This window comes from Cupressus sempervirens, chromosome 10 (assembly GCF_028749045.1).
Source record: "Cupressus sempervirens isolate cs-2001-9-10 chromosome 10, ASM2874904v1, whole genome shotgun sequence".
NCBI lineage: Eukaryota > Viridiplantae > Streptophyta > Pinopsida > Cupressales > Cupressaceae > Cupressus > Cupressus sempervirens.
In genome coordinates this window covers 715,775,898-715,798,616 of record NC_143127.1, presented here as the reverse complement: position 1 = coordinate 715,798,616, position 22,719 = coordinate 715,775,898, and the positions used below count along the sequence as shown (strand labels likewise).

At 35.3% G+C, this 22,719-nt stretch overlaps 2 non-coding genes across 2 annotated transcripts; one reads left to right on the top strand and one right to left on the bottom strand.

Annotated features, from left to right (window-relative positions):
• Positions 1 to 20,092: 20,092 nt before the first annotated feature.
• Positions 20,093 to 20,163, bottom strand: TRNAG-GCC (transfer RNA glycine (anticodon GCC)). Its single transcript has one exon. It is a non-coding gene; the product is annotated as a tRNA-Gly (tRNA).
• A 370-nt stretch (positions 20,164 to 20,533) lies between these two features.
• Positions 20,534 to 20,636, top strand: LOC149535829 (U6 spliceosomal RNA). Its single transcript, XR_016358278.1, has one exon. It is a non-coding gene; the product is annotated as a U6 spliceosomal RNA (small nuclear RNA).
• The last annotated feature ends 2,083 nt before the right edge of the window (positions 20,637 to 22,719 follow it).

Genomic DNA, 22,719 nt, shown 5'->3' with positions numbered 1-22,719 from the left:
TCTCTCGATGCCTAGAATATCTCCCCCTTTTAGATGGTCATATATCTTTATCTTTCTCTTTCACATTAATCTCTCTATCTTTCTCTCTCCCTCCATCTCCCATATTATATTCTCCCACTCTTTTTGTGTCCCCATCTTCATCTCTATTTGTATATGTGCACTTACCTACATTTGATGTCTCTCAATGTATCTATTTATATCCACTTCCCTCATCTTTTATCTCTCTATAAATCCATCTCGCCATGTGTGTGTATATATATATATAATCTTGCTCCCTTTTTATCATTTGTTCTTTCCTTCTCTCTCCCCCCTCTCTATTTCGATAGCTCTTTATCACTTCTTGTACCACTCTCTATATCTCTCTATCTTCTCCATGTTTCTCTCTCCTCCTTTATTTCATCTCTTTATGTCTAAATACATATCCCTCTCTACAGTTATCCATATAGCCCTTTCATTAGTTCCCCATCTCTCTACTCTTTTTGTATATCTACATTTATCTTTCTATCCCTTCCCCAATTAAGTGTATTTGTAAAAAATATTGATTGATAATTTTGACATGTTTTCAAAATTTGGCAGATGTTTTTAATAACAAATTTTTATTGTCAAATTTGAAAGGAAGAATAAATTCTTTTCACTATTCATGTAACACAACAAGTTTAATGACCAGAACTAAATTAAACATAACTACTCTACTATTGAAATATTATAACAATTCCCAATCGATTGTCCTATTAAAGAAGAAATACTAATATATTGAAGTGAGATTTGACATATCTATTTTTCAAAATCTAATCATTCTCCTATTCGAAACATTCCAATAATTCATTTAACAATCACAATTGATCACCTCAGTCAAGAATAAAAATCAACTTTATAGAAATGTGGATGGTACTAGTTCTAACTGTCTAGATTGAAGAGTTGAGTTGATCCTTAACAATCATGATTTTAAAAAACTTATCTTTCCTCTTATTGTTGTCTATTGCAAATCTATTATAAGAATGATATTATTGATAATATTTTAAAGATATGTTTAATAAAAAATAAAATATCTATATTTATTATTGTTATAAATCCAATGTTATAAATTTTATTTATAAAAAAATGAAACATATATATTCTAACATTTTCTTTTAAATCAATGTGAAAAAAAAATAGAGAAAGTAATTGAAGATTCAAAATTTTATTAGAAGCGTTTTATAAGTTATATTAGATTTTAAAAATTAATAAGACTACTTAGACACCCAAACACTCCAATGATTATAAAAAATAAAGTGAGTTGAAGAATAAACAACAATATAATCTCAAGTAAAACGTAAAGCCATGTGAAACATATTACTACAAAATGTAAAATAGTACACTAACTCCCTAAGTTTGGAAAAGTAGTGATTGAAAACAAGCAGATGGAAAGCTCCAAGAATTTTGTCAAACATGTTACGTGTAGAAGGAGGGGGTAGTTGGAAGGTGACCGAGTTTAGTGCACCATGCAGTTTAGTCGCCTAGTGTGAAATCCAAAATATTTTACAAACCACTACCCCATGCATTTTGACATCCACATCTGCAGACTTTTCATATTTGTCTCTTGTGTGGACGAATCAAATTTGTACTAAGTCCATGCCATGATAGCTTAAAAACTCACACAAGACCAGAGGGTGTCTCATTTATGAATGACATAATGTGGAGTAAATTCTTGCACTCTCCATTTCTTATGATGCAACAACCTGTTTAATGGTTGAGACTAGTTAGATGATCGTCCAATATTACCCTTTATTTTCGGCCATTGATTTTCAAAATTAGGGGCTTCACTTCATATAGGGAATGCCTACAGTGTAACTAGCACTTGTACCTGTAGGTCCAAGGTTACACCAATTATTCATGTATTATATTGATCACTCACTATAATTTATATAACTAATAATTATTAGATATTTGAATAAAGTCATGTAAAATTCTAAAAATGATCTCAAGAGGTGAAGAAACCATAAACTCAAAAGTTCAATCAGAGATTTTTTTAGTAATAGAAACATACATACATAAGTGCCAACTTCCAATAGTAAAAAAAATGAGTAAATTTGGAAAGTCTTGAATATGAAGTCATCTACCACTGTTTGATATAGTCAAATGGTTCCCAATAAATCTAAAGTTTTCTAGAGTTGGTTCATTTTTCATTAGTGATAGGACACCTAACGTTGTCTTCCACATTCCTGTGTGCTTCACTCCCTTTGGAATTCCTTTTTGTGCCTAATTTCTAGGGAAATGACTATTAAATCAATGGTTGCAAAGACACATGAGAGCCTATTTTAAATAGGTCCCCAAGGCTTCTTGTATTGTTGATAGTGTCCAAAACCCACCAAAATTATTTGAGCAACCCAACTTATGCAATTTATAGATTCTTCTATATTGTTAATTCTTCATCTAGGATTCCAATAAGGCTACTATTCAAGTGGATCCATCAATATTCATATGGATCAATCTGATCAATTGATTATGCATGTTGATGGAAATAGAAGAAGTGTTATTCACAGTTGAAGCCCCTTGCCCTCTAAAACTTTGGAGCAACCCAGAAGATTATCTAGTAAGGAGTAAAGATTATGAACACATTTGATCCAATCTCAACCATGAACATTGATCTCTCAGGTGCATCCTTTACAGTTGAGTCAAACATATACTCTATTCTGAGCGAGTACAACAATAGAGTAAGTCTCATAAATTTGTTATTAAATTATTATTTACTTAAGGAATTAAAAAATATATCCAACCTTGATCTCTTAACAAGAAAAATGGTCATCTCTATCAGGAATTCTTGAGTGGTCACCCATCTCAGTACTACTGCAGCTTGAGCACGCTTAACTATGGAGTTTCCTCCTTGGTTAAACGCACTCTTCTTGCAACCCCATTTGCAAAACCTTCACCAAGTGCTGTGCCTTATGAACCATTCATTAGAAATCCCCTTAAGCTCATCAATTGATAAGTAGGAGATATTTTCCATAGCAAGTCAAATTGTGATATTGCTATTAGGATTTAATTGTGTAGTTTTTGAGTTAGACTAATAGTGATTATTGTATGCATTGTTTGGAATAATTCAATAAATTCAAATAATTGATTATTAATCCAAAATAAATAAATGAAACTTGGTAAAAGCCATTTCGAAATCATCAATTGAGAAGATTAAAATAACTAACTTGAAGCTTGTGGACAACATTTTAAGACTAAAATTTATCCTACCAAAAGCATTCATGATTAGAAATATTTGACATGCTATAAAATTGTAATTGTACGACCCCATCAATCAAGCTAGATTAGCCAAATCCACTCCTTTCGCAATTTAGTGTGTCAAGTCTCAATATACCTAAAAGGTTCCCATAACTAAAATAAATTTTCTATAATATCACCAATTTAAGCATGGAATAAGTTAAGTTCAATTATGCTTTGAATCAATATACTTAAAAGGTTCCCATAACTAAAATAATTTTACTATCATATCACCAATTTAATTATGGAATAATTTAAGTTCAGTTATGCTTTGAATAATTTTCTCATAAGATACACATGAACTTTCTTTACAAAAGAGATTATATGAGATTCAACACACCCTTCATACCCGAACCATGAGAAATGTGCAGAGGCAAGGGGTTTATAATGACAAAGGCATTAAATATCTATATGTTGTAGAAATCTAAATAAGGAGCATATTGATTTCTAACACATCATGGAACTGAGTGATTTTCCATCTCTATTTTTTAGGCCAACACTATGATCCAATTCCAGATGTTTACTTTGAAAAACCACAAGGATAAGCAATGCTAGGTATATTTAGAATAACACACAAAAATGGATACACAATATCTTAAAAACATTTCATATTTCAAAATAATAAAAGAGATGTGATGTAATAATGCTAGGAGGACCTTCAATAACTGTGACCAAAGCTCCAAGGTCAATTGGACAAGCAAAATACAACATGAATGAAATTACATAAAAGAACTTTAAAAAAACTGAAAAGCAAGTCAATAAAAAAAGATGTTTTTTTTCTAAACTTTCCTACCAAATTCTTGATATCTACAATCTAAATTAAAAAAGAGGCGACATTGGAAAAGGGAAAATGTTAATGCAGTGAAGCCAAAAAAAGTATTATTTTGGAGAGGCAGTTCTAACACAATCTTGCATATCCACCTTATATGCACATACTAATTTATTTGGAATAGTAAATTTCTTTTTTTCTCGTCTTCATCAAGATCTGCACAATTCAAAGATTTATGATTCTAATGCATAACATTCATCAAATTTCCATCCAAAGAAAATTGATTGACTAAAAACAACATATTGGGTGCTAATAGTTTTATCCAAGACATTTGTTTTGGAATAATTAGTCTACAATATCATCTTTTCTACATATGGATTTATTTAATAAATATGTCCACTCTCTGCACTACCAAATATTTACATTAATTATAATGAAAAAATGCTATAAATGCCTTAAACACTTTAGTAGTTTTCTTGAAATTGCTTTACATACTACAAGTGCAAACCACTTCAAATTTTGTCAAGCAAAAGCAGAAGATACAAAAACAAGTCTAAGAGAGTTCAAAAAAATGATTCATAGTCTATTATTAATAGAAACAAATATAAAGGATCAGTTAGAAATATGGGAGAAGACACATTTAGAGCATAAGGATTCTAATCAAGAAGAAATAATCAAGGAATAGGAAAGAATTAGAACATCAGTTCAAGAAGCAGAGGAAAAGGATACACTTCATCAAACAGAGGCAGAGGAACCAACTTCGATTGAGAAGCAGGGAAAGGCAAAGCAGAGTGAGAATGATAAGACATACAATACACGAGATAGTTATATAGAGAAAAGAGGGAAAGAATACTAAGAACAAGTTGATACCGCAAATAACAGTAAAGAAGAGGCTCTTATGTCAATACACAATGAAGATCAGTGTGATAAGGAAGCCTCTATTACATTAGCTACATCAAACCACTAGAGTAATGTGAGTATTAGAAAGAAGAAAAATAATAGATCCCATAAATTCTAGCAGATGCCAGAAAATGGTGAGGACCCTGGGTAAGTAATGATAACAAAAATCAACAAGAGTAAAGGAAAATCTATGTAAACAAAGATATTCATATACCTATTGAAGTAGAAACCTTACTAGATAGAATAGAAGCTGCAAGTATAGATGATCGAAAAGAAAAGGAGAAGCAGAGAATGGACATGAATGGACAAACATCAAACTCTCAAGATTGGGAGGAATTTCGTGTTTTATCAAGCGAACAATGTTTGGAAAAGCAAGAGATTAGAGAAGAGCAAGAATAGGAAAGAAAAAAGGATAACAACTTGACTGAAACTGAGATAGAAGAATGGATTTGGAAGGAAATAGAAGAAGAAGAAAAAGATTTAGAAGAAGTTAATGAAACATAAGGCTTAATTAAGGACCAAAACTATTTGGATAACCTTAGAATAACGATCAATCAAGAAGGTATGAAAAAACCAAAGTGTGGAAAAGAAAAAAAGAAGAGGGGGAGGAAATCACTCTAAGAGCTAAGATCAACAATCGAACAAGCTAAGGATCAGAAAAAGATCAGTGAAATTATGAAAATAGGGAAGGGGAAGGGTCTTCCCATAGACTAATGAGAGTTGCTACATGGAATGCTAGAAGACTAAATTCCTCTAGCAAGAAACGCTTGTGAAAGCAGAATCTAAATATATTTGACTCAAACATAATTATAATACATGAAACTAAACTTAAGAAAGAAGAAGGCAATAAATTAGAAAAGGAAATAGGTAACTAGAGTATGGATCTAATAGAATCTAATGGAGCCTTAGGAGGCATAGGAATAATATGGAACTCGCGGAAAATAGCTTATATCAAGATTATTGGTAAAAACAATTGGATAGGGAGCATAATCAAAAGTTTTAAACATAATATAAAGTTTATGCTCATCAATGTGTATGGGCCAATACAAACAATAGAGAAAAAAGAGATATCGAATGAAATCAGTCACTTTATGGAAGGCGTCACCAATGAATGCTTTATCATCGGGAGAGATTTTAATGCTATTCTAAAATTGGAAGAGAAATTTGGTAGCGATACAATTAGTAAATCAGGTAATGACAGATTATAAAGATTGGGTACAAAAAAACAACTTGATGGATATACCTACCAATAATGGGGTATATACGTGGAACAATGGAAGGAAAGGTTTTTGTTATATAGCAAAAAGATTAGACAAGTTTTTTTTTTAGAGGTGACCTTAGCAACCTAGATTTGACTCTTCAAGCATCCATTTTGCCTTTCTCGGGCTCAGATCACTTTCCAATCAAAATTGAGCTTTCAGAGCTAGTGAAACCTTCAAGGAATCCATTTAAGTGCAAAAAATGTGGTGCATGGATGACAGCTTCATGGATAATATAAGAAGTTGGTGGCAAGAAGGTAATTTTAAAGGATCGAGAATATTTTGTTTTGTCTCTAAACTTAAAATATTAAAAGAACATATCCTAAAATGGAACAAGACTCATTTTAACAACATCTTCAAAGAAAACTAGAAAATGAAGAGGAGTTAAAAAACCTAAATGAAGAGATCATAAAAAGAGGTATGGATAATGAGAAATGTCATAAAGAAAAATAATTATTAACAAAATAGGGGTTAATACTAGCAAAAGAGGAAATCTAGTGGAAATAAGAATCCAGAGAAAATTGGTTTTGGGGAGGGGACATAAATACAAAAAAAAATTCACAATCATACCATTAATATTATATCTATATATAGAACTCAAAAAATCAAAAATAGCGAAGGAATTCCAATAGAGGAACCCACCAAGATAGCAGAGACTTTTGTAGAATATTATAAGACCATTCTTAATAACTTTGATTACTCAAATTTAAAAGCTCAAGAAACTATGCTAGAAAATATTCCCCAATTGCAGAAAACCTGTTGTTAAACAAACCTTTTACTTTAGAAGAAATCAAACGTGCTTTATTCAATATGAATCTAGATAAATCTTCAGGTCCAAATGGCTTTCAAGCATTTTTCTTTAAAAAATGATAGGATATCATAGGAGTAGATCTATGGAAAGCAATTGAAGCAACGAGGAACTCAGGGTCAATATTATCATAAATTAATCATGCTTTCTTAACACTTATTCTGAAAAAAGTGAACCTTGAAGGATCTGGAGATTTTATACCAATAGGATTAAGCAATACAATCTACAAAAATCTTATCCAAATCACTTGCTCTAAGACTTGAGAGTATTCTCCCTAAGTTCATCTTGGAAGAACAAACCAGTTTTTTCCCTAGTAGATCTATTTTATAGATGGTATCACTATCATTCAGGAAACCATACAGTCAGGTAAAGCTAACAAAGAAGCATGTATGCTCATGAAACTTGACATTCAAAAAGCCTATGATATGGTAGATTGGAGGTTCCTTTTCAAAACATTAGAAGCCTTTGGAATCTCTCGGCAATGGATCAATACCATTTTCACATGTATATCAACACGAAAGATCTCATTGTTGATCAATGGTAATCCAAAAGGTTTCTTTGATATCTCTAGAGGGATTAGACAAGGTGATCCTATTTCAACCTATCTGTTTATTATCATGGCAGAGACATTTGGTAGAGCAATATCTAAAGCTCAATCAAAAGGAAAATTGAAGGAGTGATGATAGCATAAAATATCCTGAATATCACACATCAACAATTGGCAGACGATACTATCCTACCAGGGGAGAGTACACTAACTGAAGCACAAAACTTCAAACATATTATTCTTAAATACACTTAGGCATTCGAAGAAAAAGTAAATGCAGAAAAACTAGAGATATTCTTTATCATTACAGAACAAGAGTTGGAAGAAGAAATAAGTAGAGAAATGAGATTTTAAAAAGGTGTATTCCCATATAAGTACCTAGGGATATATTTGGAAAAACACACTAGTAGTACCAAAACCTGGAATAAAATTCTAGAATCGACAGATATAAAAATGGAAATTAGGAAAGTGAGATGGTTGACTAAGGTGGGAAAAACTCTAAAAATCAAATCAGTTCTCTCAACTATCCCAACATAATAATTGTCATGTCTACCTTTACCCAAAAGTGTGAATAAAAAATTGGAAGGAAAAATTAGGCACTTCTTTTGGAAAGGATTGGAAGAGAAAAAGAAAAAGACATTCATTAAGTGGGATAATATATGTAAACCTAAAGATATGGGAGGTCTTGGAATCAAGAACCTAAATTGGCAGAATGAAACATTGGGTGCAAAATTAGTTTGGTGGATGTACCAAGAAAGAAATATTAAATGGGCCAAGATTGTGTATCATAAACACTTAAACTACTCTAACCCTTTATCAGTATTCAGAGTTCGTAATCCACCCAAAGGATCAAAGCTGTGGAACTTTATGATGGAATGTCACAAGCTTATCAGTAAATTCTTAACATGGGATATAGGAAAGGGGATCAAAGCCTTATTTTGGGAAGACTCCTGGAATGGGCGTCCTCCCTTAGACTCTCTCAAACTCCCAATCAATTTGAAAAATTCTCTAATTAGCCAATGGGGGAAACAATTAATCGACTATAAAACTCAAGAAATAGTAAATGGAGAGGTTATATGGAAATGGAGAACTATGGAAGAGATAGATGGAACGAATGAAGAAAAAGCAATATTGGAACAAACCCTAAATCAAAGACAGATCCATTATATAAATAGAGAGGATAGGCTAATACAGGGGCTTCTAAAGATGAGAAGTATAAGGTAAAGAGAGGATATGAAATTATAACCTCATGACAAAGTTGAGAAAGAGCATGTATCCCTTTAAAGTTCTGTTGGGATCCATTTTGCTTATCAAAAGCAGGATTATTTCTATGGTCAACAATTCAGAAAAGGATCCTTACAACAGACAAATTTAGAAAGTTGGGTTTCGAGGGACCATCTAGATGTCTGTCATGTAAAGAAAACTCAAAAACAACAGAACACATATTATATCTTTGTCCTTTTGCACAAGCTTGTTGGAGATGGCTCAACAAGATGTTAAACTGGTCTTCAACACAAGCTAAGAATCTAGATCAACACTTAATGAATGGCCACACTAATAATAGTAATTCAGTATGTGATAAATTATGGTATATTTCCTCGTCAATCCTTCTATGGAAAATTTGGAAATAAATAAATAGGCATATTTTTGTTAATTTTGAACTCAACATCCACTCCCCTCTTAATAAAGTGGAAAATGTATAACAAAAGTTATGAATAGTCATTTTTCAAGTTGCTAAAGAAGAAGGATCCTTTTCAGATTGGGATGCTGATATGAAAAAAGATCTAGACAAATTTAATTAATCCACCTTAAATTTACCCCAAGAAAAACTCTCAAGCACAAAAGGATTGCAGATGGGTTCCGCCTCCAAACGGATGGAAAAAACTAAACTTCGATGGAGCATCAAGAGGAAATCCAGGAGTAGCAGTGATAGGATATGTCATTAGCTCATACACATATTGGATACTCAAGAGAGCTAAACCCATTAGGATAGCAACAAATAATATGGTAGAATTAGAAGTGCTTCAAGAAAGGCTTTATCAAAGTTTAAAATTGGGAATTACGAAACTTATCATAGAAGGGGACTCTCAAATCATTATTAATGCTCTCAAAAAGAAGATGACACCGAATTAGATCATTAATTCAAAATTAGAGACAATTTTAAGTAGTATAGATAAATTTGGAAAAACAATTTTTTTACATATTTATCGAGAGGGAAATAAAATAGCAGACCATTTGGCCAACTAGGGTGCAGATGGTGAAGATATCACTATAATGGTATCCAACTCTTAGTTTTCCTTCTACATTTAGCACTGAAATATAGCTAGTTAGCTTCTTTTTTTAAATCTTTGTGTCCCTCATATTATTATATGATTAATTAAGAATTTACTGTAATAAAGTAAGGATGTCCCTATTATTATTAATCATGTTGTCCTTTCTTCAGCACCATCATGAATTAGCAAGGTTTGTAGTCTCGAGGTACTTTGCATGATCTCCCTCTAGAAGCATAGTGCCCTCTTCACTACAGGATTATTTTTAGTAGTATATTTAAGGACCCCTGTTCATTCACTTAATCAACAATTTAGCCTGTAGATTGCTCTATCAACATTATGGAATCAACCATCACTTTGTTTCATGTGACTGAGGCAAGAACCATGGCTTTCATGTGTTCGGTTAAGCCAGAACGTTGGAACAAGATTCTTAATCCTGTTGATGATAGTACTAGGGTGGCCATTAGTAGAGCCCTTGGGGAAAGGGCTTTTGATTATAGCTTTTCATGGCGTACTAATAGTGATGTTATAGGATCCTTCATAGCATGTTTATTTAGGGCACGCATTAGTCATTGGGAAATCTTGTGTCTCTACTATAATATCTTCGCCCTACTTGGTTAGAAGGGATAGAAGAAGTTGTATTGGGCGTCAATAGTCATCTGGAAATTCCCCTGGTAGAAATTTATATAGCTAACCCCTTAGGATCGTCGAACATTTAGATGTGATTAGGCAGCCTATTCTGCACCTCAGAGATATCAATATTTTGAATCGCATTTGGCTTAAGATGGAGGCTAGTATCCACTTTCTGACACACTGGAGGGGAATAGTAGAGGCTCGGGACAAAGGTTGGTCGCTTCATTACCTTCACATTTTTGACTCCTACTTTGAGCCTAGAGTAGTCTTTGAGGACCTTAGCAAGATGGACTTCTCCCTTCCAAACATGTTCAAATCCATAAGGGAAAAGACGACATAAGTACTAGCACCAGCGGATGTGGTTGCTGATTTGGAAGGAGTAGATGACTTGATCATGGTTTTTTGGAAGTCTAAGGAGTTTGAATAATTACCTGGCCTCTTTGATCCCTTCTCATTGTATCTAGGTTTTACTTTTGGGGCTTATGTATATCGTTGATTTAATCCTTTTGTTGATCGATTTGGGCTTATGGCAATTTTGTATATGGTAATATGGTTGCATGGTGATGTTGCGGCTGTATTTTGAGGGTTTTGTGTTGTGATTGGTGTAATGACCCTTTCTAATAGACCACTAAACAAAACCCTAAATTTAATACACTGCTAAAGTATATTGCTGAAATAAGGAAATAATAGTGCCAATGTATTCATTCAATGAAAACCAAATGTTTTTACAAATGATATGCCAATTTTCAGCACCAAAACATTATGACATGGCCCATTACAGACAAACCCTAACTGGTTGTATACTATTGAGAACTTTTTACAACTACAAACTGAAATGAAGAACCTAGATTGATTAGATACTGAAGACTGACTGCTGCAAATGATATGATGAAAGTGTAACTCCACTTGAAACTCCAAACCAACAATTAAGCACAAGTAAAAGGACTGAAATATCCTTCCCATAGCTGCAATAATTCAAGTGATCTTTCACACCCTCAAAATTGTGTACCAATTGAGGGTTTTCGTTCTTAATGGCCAATTGTGACTACTTGCAAAAACCCTAGGCTCCACAACACACATCAGCAAAAATCAATAATAAATCTCAATGATAGGCAATGAGCCCTTAATGCCTATTTATTCTTTTTTCCTCGATAGGTCGGCCTCTTTTTTTAATTATTTCTCTGCTCCTTCCAGCAACCTCTAGAACATTATTTTATTTAATGACTTTATAAGATATATCACTTAATTAAATATAAAGCTACCTTGTAATATATTTTTTTATCAATAACTTTATAAATAATTAACTCGTCCAAAATAGGGACATTACAAGTCCGCCCCCCCTAAAATTGCTTGGCCTCAAGCAATCAAAATGCTGGATGCTGCAAAATCACTTCTCCCTCCCAAGTAGCATCTTCAACAGGTAAATCTTCCCACTTAACCCGATACTCTCTGATTACTCTCCTGCAAAGCTGCTTCTCTCTACTATCCAGAATGGATTCTGGCACTAAGATCAATTTTCCCTCATCATCCAAGGGAGGTAATACTGTAGAAGGCATCACATTTTGACCCAACGCTTTTTTGAGGCGTGATACATGAAACACATTGTGCACTCTACTATCTACAGCAAGCTCCAACTCATAAGCCACCTCACCAACTCGCCTGACGATCCTGAATGTTCCATAATAGTGTGGCTTGAATTTCTCTACACCACTCTTCTTGAGAGTGGATTGCTTATATGGCTACAACATGAGGTAAACCATATCATTTACCTCAAAGCTACACTCAATCCTCTTCTTGTCTGCATACTGCTTTTGCTGGTTCTGAGCTCTAGCAATGTTGTCTCTGAGAGTAGCAACTATATCCTTACTTTCCTGTAATAGTTCACCTGCACGGGGTACCCAACTGTCTCCCAACAACAAATCTAAGAAACTAGGTGCCTCATAACTGTAAAGTGCCATGAAGGGTGTCATTTGTATAGTCATATGGTATGTAGTATTATAACAATACTCATAGAGATATATCCATCGGACCCAAGCTTGTTGTTGATCTGCCACATAATTCCTCAAATACCCTTCCACCCATTTGTTTGCAATCTCTGTTTGACCATCAGTTTGTGGGTGATAACTAGTGCTAGGTGTAATCTCAGTACCACACAACCGAAATTCCTCCTGCCAAAAGTGACTCATGAAGCGACTGTCCCTGTCACTTACAATGCTCTGAGGCAAACCATGTAATATGAAAACCTCCCTGAAGAAGACCTCTGCCACCTGAGCTGTTGAATATGTAGTAGCGATAGGGAAGAAGTGAGCATATTTTGTCAGCCTATCCACCACCACATAGATACAATCGCGCCCTTGAACCTTGGGCAAGCCCGTAATAAAATCCATAGAGATGCACTCCCACTTCTTGTTAGGAATAGGAAGTGGCTGTAGCAGCCCTGTTGGATAAGTGTGCTCTTGTTTGTTTTGTTGGCAAACATGACACTCACGCACATACTACAAAACATCAGCCTTAAGTCCCTTCCAAGTGAACAGTTCCCATACTAACCTGTAAGTCTTGAAATACCCAGGATGGCCAGTTGTGGGTGAATTATGGAATGCTCTCAAAATCAACTGCTTCACTTTCGATCCTGGGACTAAGTAAATCCTGTTCTTGTAAATGATCAAATCATCTATGAGAGTGTATCTGGTGTCGATTGTTGTTCCCTCCACTATAGCAGAGGCCCACGTGTCTTTGGCATATTCTGCTACAATCAAGTGTCACCAATCCTCTGATATCTGAATCATAGAAGTGAGGTGTGGCCTACGGGATAAAGCATCTGCAACAATATTTTGTGTCCCCTTAACATATGTGATATCAAAATCATATGCATGTAACTTACTCACCCACTTTTTCTGATGATCATTCAGGTCCCGCTGTCCCAAAAAGTGCCTCAAACTATTTTGATCAGTTTTAATACAAAATTTGCTGCCCACAAGATATTGTCTGAATTTGGCCAAGGCATGCATGATGGCCAACATCTCCTTATCATATATGCTGAATGATCTCTCAGGCCCTCTGAGTTTCCTACTCTCATAAGCTATAGGATGCTTGTCCTGCATGAGTGCAACACCAACTCCCTCTCCAGAAGCATCACATTGAAGCTCAAATGGCTTCGTAAAATCAGGCAATGCTAATACTGAGCATGTAGTCATTATTTCCTTGAACCACATAAAACACTCCTGTGCCTCTTAAGTCCACACAAATGCCCCTTTCTTTAGCAAATCTATCAAGGGCAGTGCATGTCGTGAGTAGCCACTAACAAACCTACGATAGAATCCACATAGACCAAGGAACCCTCTTAACTGTGTAAGGTTCTCTGGTGGTGGCCAATCAACAATAGCACAGATCTTTTCAAGATCCATTCACACTCCTTCCACACTAATGATGTGTCCAAGATATAACAATTTTGTCATCCCCAAATCACATTTGGACTCCTTGGCATACAAGGACTCCCTCTGTAAAACGCTCAATACTGTCTCCAAGTGCTCTAAATGTTCTTGCCATGTCCTACTATAGATCAAAATATCATCAAAGAACACCAGCACAAATTTCCTCAACTAATGGTGGAAGACCTTGTTCATAGTGGACTGAAAAGTGGCAGGTGCATTAGTCAAACCAAAAGGCATAACTACAAACTCAAAGTACCCACAATGACACCTGAAAGTAGTTTTCTCAATATCCTGCTCTCGAACTCTAATCTGGTGATAGCCCGATCTCAAATCATTTTTTGTGAAATAACAAGCCCCATGCAATTCGTCTATCAACTCATCGATGCATGGGATGGGATACCTATTCTTTATAGTTCTCTTATTCAACACCCTGTAATCAATACACATTCGTAGAGTACCATCCTTCTTTTTTACCAAAACAACAGAAGATGCAAAAGGTGACTTACTTGGTCTGATGTGTCCCATTGCTAGTAACTTCTTGATGGTCCTCTCGATCTCATCTTTGAGTCGTTTTGGGTGCTGGTATGGTGTGATCATGACAAGATTAGCGCCTTCCTCCAGCTCGATAATGTGCTCAATGCCTCTGTCTGGTGGCCTTCCTAGTGGAATCTCGCTAAAAACCTTCTCATACTTGATTCTCAATTTTTGAATATTTGGATGATATTCAGTCTTATGCTGCTCTTCTTGGGTAGGCATCAAGGCACATATTGTCGCCCACTCTATATTTTTATGCTTGGCAAATCTCTCCATCCGTCTAAGTGAGATAGTCCTGACATCACCATTACGAATAGCCTTCAGCACATGAGTCCTGCCATCCACCTCGAACCGTATCTCCATATCCTCTAGTCTTAGAGTAACCTCCTTCAAAGAATGTAGCCATTGCATCCCAAGTACTATGTCCATATCACCCATGTTGACCACATGATAGTCTGCCTTGAACTCATAGTTGTTCAAGCGCAAAGGTAGATCTCGCACCATCCTGTCACAACGAAGAGTATATCCATCAGCTACCTTGACTCTCAATCCTTCGAACTCCTCAGTAATGATTCCACGCCTCTCCACAAATCGTGCATCAATGAAATTATGTGTGGCACTTGTATCTAATAGAGTAATAACCTTTTACCCTGCCAAGACTCCCCGGAGTCTGAAAGATCCCTCTCTTTGAATACTAGACAGACGTGCCTCCTGTAAATGTAGCTCTGGAGCCTCTTTTTTCTCAGTACTATCTATCTCATGTTCACCCTCTACCCCATTAGGATCCTCATCATGGCGCTGTGAGCTGTCTGAATCTGAACCCTCGTAATAAGCCCAAATCGCCTAATTAGCCTTCCTCTTAGGCCTCATAGGACAATCATGACCAAACTCATAGGGACCTTTGCAAAAGAAGCATAGCTTCTTCCTACGTAGGTCATTAAGTGTTTCCTTATCCAAGGGTACAACTGACTTGCCTTTTGAGTCACTAACCTTCTCTTTACCCTTGTTGCATTACCCTTTGTTATCTCTAAATGATGAAGAACCCTTCGAACTCAACCGGTTTGCTGGAGCAGCAAGTTCCATATTGCGGACTTTCTTCATGGATTCCTGTAATGTAGGAGGATCAAAAGCCTTTACCCACCCCTTGAGTGGTTCAGTTAATCCCTCCGTGAATAAAATGACTAGCCTCCATTCTGAAATGTCAAGCACCATCACTGCAAGATTCTGGAAGTCATTGATAAATTGTTCTAAGCTTCCTAATTGTCTCAATTGGGCTAACTCCCGAAAATAAACTTAGGATATTTTTTATCAAACCTTTCTATCAATCTATCCACGAATTCCTGATAAGTGGTTATTTGATTGTGTTGCAATGTGATCATGCCATGTGTCCACCAATCATGTGTTGCCCCATCTAAGTGTAAAGTGGCATACTTGAGCGCTTCAAATTATGTCATAGTCTTCAAAGATAGGAAAGTATCCACCTTATGAATCCAAGCACGAGTAGTCATTTTTCTACTGCCGTCAAATGTGGGTAATACCAACTTGTTGGTGACCAATTGCAACTCACTGTGTTTATGTGTCTGCTTCTGCCTGGCAGCTCTGTAGTTCAAGTACCTATCAAATGTCCACCCATCCTGTACATATGTTGGTAACGAATCCCACTCATTCCTTGCTTGTTGAAGTTCATCTAAAATATCTGTTACCATAGCATCAGGTGTGCGTGCTGGAGTTTCTTCCCTGAATGTAGGACGTGTGGGTCTGTCAGCTGTTCCAGACCGTGTCCTATGTTGTGATCCTGCTATGCTCTTGTCATGTTGGTCAGTATCATGATTATTTCTCATGTTTTCCCCAATCAAATGTTGCATCATAACCATCATTGCCTGTGTACTTGCCTCTATTGACTGTAGAAGCCTCTCCTGATGCTATAAAGTCTCATCATCTCGCACACTTCTGGATGGGCTTTGAGAACGTCTCTTAGCCATATTCTTAGTTATGTTGGTTCCTTGTGTAAATTGGCTAGATAAACCCTATCAGGCTGGCAGGAAACCTGCTTTGATACCACTGTAATGACCCTTTCCAATAGGCCACTAAACAAAACCCTAAATTTAATACAATGTTAAAGTATATTGCTGAAATAAGGAAATAATAGTGCCAATGTATTCATTCAATGAAAACCAAATGATATGGCAATTCTCAGCACCAAAACATTATGACATGGCACATTACAGACAAACCCTAACTGGCTATATACAATTGAGAACTTGTTACAACTACAAACTGAAATGAAGAACCTGGATTGATCAAATACTGGAGACTGACTGCTGAAGATGATATGGTGAAAGTGCAACTCCACTTGAAACTCCAAACCAACAATTAAGCACAAGTGAAAGGACTGAAGTATCCTTCCCATAGCTGCAATAATTCAAGTGATCTTTCACACCCTCAAAATTGTGTACCAATTGAGAGTTTTCGTTCTCAATGGTCAATTGTGACTACTTGTAGAAACCTTATGCTCCACAACACACATCAGCAAAAATCAATAATAAATCTCCATGATAGGCAATGAGCCCTCAATGCATATTTATTCTTTTTTTCCTTGATAGGTTGGCCTCTTTTTTTAAATTATTTCTCTGCTCCTTCCAGCAACCTTTAGAACATTATTTTATTTAATGAATTTATAAGATATATCACTTAATTAAATATAAAGTTACCTTGTAATATATATTTTTATTGATAACTTTATAAATAATTAATTCCTCCAAAACGGGGACATTACAATTGGACTGTTAGCTTGGGCCCTTTCTCTCATCTCCTCTCCTTTGTTGTTTTGGTTCCTTTTAGCTCTAGTATATACAGTATCAACTATGTATATCTTTATCACCAAGTAATAAAATTAGCCTTTAAAAACTTGGTTTTGGCTTTGTTTTGTTTCTGTTCATTTTTTATGTTGATGGATGAGGATCAATATTGATTAATTTGGAAGTTGGCGTACAACCTGTAAATGAGGAGAGTTAATCTATCTAGTGCCTTAATAAGCTAATTCTGGATATATTCAATTCAAGAATGCTTTAACATAAGATTAATGTTATTTATAACCAAAAATTTGTATAAAGATCTTGAATTATATAATCATAATTTGTATTGTCAACAATAAGTGGAATTTTTAACTAGCAGGACTTAGAGTGGGCATGTTAGGTTTTTTTGGCATTTATCCATCTATCAGTAATTTGGGGATTCGGTTCTCTATTGTTTCAACTTCCCTTTTTTCTTTCTTCCTTGTCTTCCTTGCTTCCATTGCACTCTTTTGCTGACTCTTTTTGCATGTTTCCTTGACTCTTCAAGGTTTTCTGACTCTGTCATTTGGGCTAGCCCTTCTGATCGAGTACTACTTTGTTTAATCTAGTCGGATATAAAATTTCTCCCTCTAACGTTAAGTTTAGTTTCCAATCTAAAATGGGTAAGTAATATTTAAGTTTTGAATTTTCATACTAACACTTATCAATTTTCATTCTAACCTATATGTTCTTTTCAGTCGATAGTTTTGTGTTATCTTGTTTAGACGGATACCTTGTGATTGAGTTTTGAGTTGCACATTTAACCTAGTAGTTCAGATTCATATCAATTTTCAAGCAAACACCCTGACTATGGTGTATCCTGGTCCAGTGTTTATTCTCTAAATTTTATCACTCCTATCATGGTTGTGTTTTTGTATAGGAAGGAATGCCTTCCTAAGACCCCTATTAGATCAGGGGCTTATGTAATTTGATTGTTTTAATTTCATCTAAAATCTAACTGGGGTATACCCCTTTTAATAATGTAAAAAATAGGACTAAGGTCCTGGGCAAGATTGGAGGTTTTTTTCCTCTGTTCTTTCCTACCAGTGCCTGCTTGAATGGAGACTTCATAATCTCATTTATTCATTTATATAAATATAGAGCTCCGGCCTTTTACTAAGTAAAAAAAAAAAAATAGTATTAATAATAAGAAATATATTTGATATACATAATATATTATTAATAATGTATAATCAATAACAAGATACTATCAATTATTAAAAGGCATGAATTTTGAGAATAAAACTATATATAATATTAACTTTGAGGAAAGGGGCATTTAGATATGGAGGAACACAGAGAATATATGAAATAAGTCTCTCCAATGAGCTTAACAAGAATTTTTTTTAATAAATTACCTAAAGTTCCAACAGGGGACATTACACAAAGTGAGTGCTTACTTTTTAGGGCTATACAACTATAACGAGACTTTATATGACATTACATTGATGGATGAGTGTCATGCACTGTAAAAACATATGATTAGAGTGACAACAACCACAATATTTAAATGTCTAAAATATTGAGCTTGGTGTCCCTTTAAGGGTAAGTGTGGGACAATTCAAAAGATACAAGTCATGCAAGATCATTTAAAATGACAAGTATACCTTAAACTTAAAATATATGTAGTTTTAAGATTGATCCTTCGTATATCCTATCAAGCATTGATGAAGTGATTTTCTAGAGATAGGAAGCACAAAGATGTATGCTCTAATACAGAATCATTGTAGTAAAGCATCCACAAGAATTACAACAATAATATAAATTTTCAAGAGCTTTATGTTGAAAAGGAAATGAGTGAAAAGAAAATAAACATTTCAACAAATTAATCATAGTTAGAGGGATGAACTAGGATAAAATCATGAAAGAAATATATTTCTCCTCAAAACTAATAGATTTCCAAGTTTAAAATAAGAACTAGACTAAGACAAATCTTGAAAAAGTTAGCTAGTTAAAGGAGAAAAGGACACAACATTTTCACATACAAAGATGCACCTAAAAAAATCACTTGTATCAAGTAGAATAGAAGAGTATATCATTAAGCCTAAATTTTATTTTAGTATAGGAAGGGGGAAGGATTTAAGCTTGTAAGAAAAAATAGACTTCTTATAGCTCATTTCCATCACTATAATAAGTGATTGATGGTTAGATCTTAGTGATCACAGAGAATATCAATTCGGATTCCTACTAAGTGAGCTCAAACACCTAAGGACTAGCCAATGGGTTCCAATTTGCCTATTTTGGGAAATATTGGCATGTCATTGAAAAACAAGCATTCGTGGCATGTCCGGAAGTCCGAAGATATAAAAAGCCCTAAAAGAACTAAGTTGCACTTTTATTGTAGTAATCTCAAAATGTTTTTCTTTGGATAAAAGAAAATAACAGAGCAAGAGAGTAAAACCCAAACTAGTCCAAGTCCAAACTATGATAACTTTAGTGTTGACTAATAGTGTGATATTTATCATGGAATTGATAGATATGGCAGAAAGAAACTTTGGTAGGACACTGAGAAATGGTCATGGAGAAATTTCCAAGATTAACTGGGTACTCCATGAAACGAAGAAGACATCCTATCTATTTCTTTTGGGGCATTTCGACAAACAGTTCACCGTCTTGCCTATGTTTATCATGAAATCACGGCAGTCGGTTAAATAATTTTTGGAGCCATTCTGTCAAACAGTTGGCGTGCCTTGTCGAAGACTAGGCATTTTGCATAAATGGCTGCCAGGGAAGAAGGCAGAATCGATATCTACCTGATCAAAAAGGCCAATCTAGAAATGTGTAACACTGGAACGGAAAGCCATGAAGTTGTAGGAGAGAAATTTCCTGCAACAGGATGTTTATGAGCACAAAATGGCTGCACCAGCCGGGAATCGAACCCGGGTCTGTACCGTGGCAGGGTACTATTCTACCACTAGACCACTGGTGCCGGTATAAGGCACAAATTGTTGAGTGAGAACAACTTGGAAACTGACTGTAAATGAGAAAGCGGAAGAGTATGCAAATGGAGATGCGGGGTATCGAACAGCGTACCTCTCACATGCAAAGATCCAGTTTTCGTCATGAGGTTTCCTCTTCTTGTTCACAATGGCATCTATAGCTCAGTCTTGCAACGCTGGTTCATTTGCCAAGTGCTTGCTGTGCTCGGTCGAAATGTCACGTTGTCCGTAACATTTCTCACTTTCACCACTCCCGAGGCGATGGAAGGATGGACACGCGTGACTTCGTCTTTGTTCCCACATTCATAACGCATTAATTACACTACCACTATATGTACACCATCCTACGCTATTTTTAATTTCTCTTCGGAGACATCCGATAAAATTGGAACGATACAGAGAAGATTAGCATGGCCCCTGCGCAAGGATGACACGCATAAATCGAGAAATGGTCCAAATTTTTTAACCTCCGCCCCGCCCTCTCTATAATATTATTAGTCCCTGTCTTATAGGCAGGAGATTGTAGTTTTCACCCAATTTATCATATTAGTATTTTTTTTTGGCCCTCTCTATAATATTATTAGTCCCTGTCTTATAGGCAGGAGATTTTAGTTTTCACCCAATTTATCATATTAGTATTTTTTTTTGGAAAGATACCAAAACATTAATGAATGTTAAATTTTTAGATACCAAAATATTAATAAATGTTAAATTTTTAGTTTCAAAATACATATTTCTATATTTGAATGATATTTTAAAATTGATTATTGCAAATTTTCTTAGTGGTTTAAAGAAATTTAAAAGAAAAATAAATTAATATTATTCTTTACCTATCTATTCAAATAAGATGATTTAAATGAAAGAGGGCATTTCCAAAAATTTAGCATTCAAAATCTGAACGACTAATTTATTCTATTACAATATTTTTAGCAAAGATATCAAAACATTAATGCCATTCCCAAAAGTTTAGCATTAAAAATCTGAATATTTATGCTTAGTGGTTCATCTCCAACTGTCAAATTGATAGACATTAATATGTTGCTAAAACTAAAGAAAAGATTTATAAAGATCAGCAAGGATTTGTTCTATGTTTCCATTATATTGTTTTAGGAGGGCAAAGAACGAAAAGAGTTTATATTGTGTGCAAAAGTCGTGCAGTACACGAGTTTATATTGTGTGCAAAAGTCGTGCAGTATAGGTAATGCTTTAGAAAAAATGGTTTTTATTATACGCTTTAGAAATGGTTTTAACTTGTATCTTTTTAGTGGCCTGGAGGGCTAAATGGTATTATGTTTATTTTTTTATTTGAATTGTTGTTAGAAGTTTAACATTTGTGCAGCTATATTCACATTACAGTTAAAAGCAAATTTCAGAACGCCACGGTACTCAATAGGCTTGCCACAGAGCTTAGTATGAGCTCATAATGCCCTACAAAAGTCTGTCTATAGACGAGACAACGCCACGGTATTTTTTTATTATGCACTATCCAATGTCGATTGACACAAAGATCGCTATTTTGCAGAACATACCCTCTGCAATGCGCCAGATCATGAGCAAGGTGGCTCTTGTCATGCATTTGAAGTGTCTAAGGGTTCTTCAAAGTCTTATTGCATCCATCGTCCAAGTATTTAAAAAGCCTGGGCCACACAACAAAATGTATGGAGTTTAGAGGGTTTGAATTGTAGATTAAATGAGAATCTAGCTTGCCATACTATTGCCAACTTGTTGTGGCTTTCCTAAGGTGAAACCCTAGCGTTTTGGTGCTTGTTTGTTCTCTAGGAGGCATCTAGGACATAACATCCATAATATGTTCAGTTCATGGCCTGTGGAGTACATTTTAGAAATAGAGAGTGACGTCTGAGGTTGATGTTTCGATTTTCCTGTACAGTTTCTTCCATTGCTTCCATTGCTTGTACAGTTCCTTCCATCCTCTAGGCGCTAATAGCTCGACGAAAATAATTTTCGACGAGCCTTCCACCTCTTTATCCTTTTCTGGCGTCTTAACCTCTGTGTTCTCCATGGTCAACTATTTGACTCCCCATGGCTCTATACTATTCACTTCTTCCCCTCTTCCAACAGTATTTCGGCCACCAAATTCCCGACGTCGACTTCAAAATTTGCTGGCTTGGGGGAAGATTTCTAGGTGTAGAGACGAGAACCTGGAATATATTATATTGGGGTTTAGTTATTTTTGGCGTCCGCAACTCCTTAACTGTATTGGAAAAGTGTTTTCGCGTCCATGTTCAACGTATGATGTCTTTCCGAGAGATAAATGTCTTTATAGGTGTCTAGTTTAGTTTTGGACCATGTTGCAGGAGATACAATGTGTATGGAATGTGGGCTTGTGTTGGAAGCTCATTCTATTGACGAGACTTCTGAATGGAGAACTTCTGCAAATGAATCAGGAGACAATGACCCTGTTCATGATGGGGGCCCCTCAAATCCTCTGTTAGCTGATGGAGGTCTCTCCATTGTTATTTCAAAGCCCAATGGCACCAGCGGGGATTTGCTCAGTTCCACATTGGGTCGATGGCAGAACCGTGGTT